This window comes from Octopus bimaculoides, chromosome 1 (assembly GCF_001194135.2).
Source record: "Octopus bimaculoides isolate UCB-OBI-ISO-001 chromosome 1, ASM119413v2, whole genome shotgun sequence".
Taxonomy (NCBI): Eukaryota; Metazoa; Mollusca; class Cephalopoda; order Octopoda; family Octopodidae; genus Octopus; species Octopus bimaculoides.
This window is the reverse complement of record NC_068981.1, coordinates 183,809,084-183,810,487: the sequence shown is the minus strand read 5'-3', so window position 1 is coordinate 183,810,487 and position 1,404 is coordinate 183,809,084. Positions and strand designations below refer to the sequence as shown.

The 1,404-nt window shown below is 36.8% G+C and overlaps 1 protein-coding gene across 1 annotated transcript in view; it reads left to right on the top strand.

Moving 5' to 3' along the window:
* LOC106881160 (beta-1,3-glucosyltransferase) overlaps positions 1–1,404 on the top strand; it is a 33,268-nt gene that overhangs the window by 4,602 nt on the left and 27,262 nt on the right. The window lies entirely within an intron of this gene.

The window sequence follows — 1,404 nt, the reverse complement described above, 5'->3', positions numbered from 1 at the left end:
GTGTGTGTGTGTGTGTCTGAATATGTGTGTGTGTGTGTGTGTCTGAATATGTACGTGTGTGTGTGTGTGTGTCTGAATATGTACATGTGTGTGTGTGTGTGTGTGTGTCTGAATATGTACATGTGTGTGTGTGTGTGTCTGAATATGTACATGTGTGTGTGTGTGTGTGTCTGAATATGTATGTGTGTGTGTGTGTCTAAATATGTATGTGTGTGTGTATGTGTGTGTGTCTAAATATGTATGTATGTGTGTGTGTCTGAATATGTACGTGTGTGTGTGTCTAAATATGTATGTATGTGTGTGTGTCTGAATATGTACGTGTGTGTGTGTGTGTGTGTGTGTGTGTGTGTGTGTGAATATGTATGTGTGTGTGTCTGAGTATGTACATGTGTGTGTGTGTGTGTTTCTGACTGTGTGTGTGTATGTATGTAGAGATGAGGGGAAAAGACATAACTACATTTATATGCTTTTACCTACAAGCAACTTCACAATCTCTTTTTACATATAAGTGCTTACATAAAGTAGAATACACATAGACAAGCATACCTATGTAGGCTTACACACTCGCACACATATCTCCAATAGTTTCTATATCTACATGCACTTAAAATCAAATCTGTATATACAAGGCATATACAAAGGTAGATATACACATATATACCTGCACTCACACACACATATATGACACATAAGCATACACAACAGCCTATATATGTATATATACCAACCTCTGATACATAATTACACCCCCCCCCCACCAGTGAATGCTTATTCATTCAGTCTCGCATATATGTGCGTACATACAAACCCTTCAAAGAAGACTGTAATTATGAAATATAAATATGTGTCATCTTTTGATTACTTTAAACAGATTTACTTGATGGGCGAACTTCGTATGTCATTGTATGAAGTATAAACAATCTGTTACCATCTGACATCAATAAATATATGTTTTTTTATTATTATCATTAATATTAGTCTACTAAACCCTTTAGTTAATGTTTTGTATGCACGAATGGACCTTATTGGCAAAGAAATGGAATTATTAAGGTGTTGTACCAAAATTAGAGTTATTATTACATCGGGGGTTGGCATACTGAGAAAAATGCTAGGCGGCATTGCTTCTGTCTTTACATTCTGACTCTTTTACTCTTTTACCTGTTTCAGTCATTTGACTGTGGCCATACTGGAGCACTGCCTTTAGTCAAGCAAATCGACCCCAGGACTTATTCTTTGTAAGCCTAGTACTTATTCTATTGGTCTCTTTTGCCGAACCGCTAAGTTACGGGGGACGTAAACACACCAGCATCGGTTGTCAAGTGATGTTGGGGGACAAATACACACACACACACACACACACGCACACGCACACATACACATATATATATACATATATAAATATAT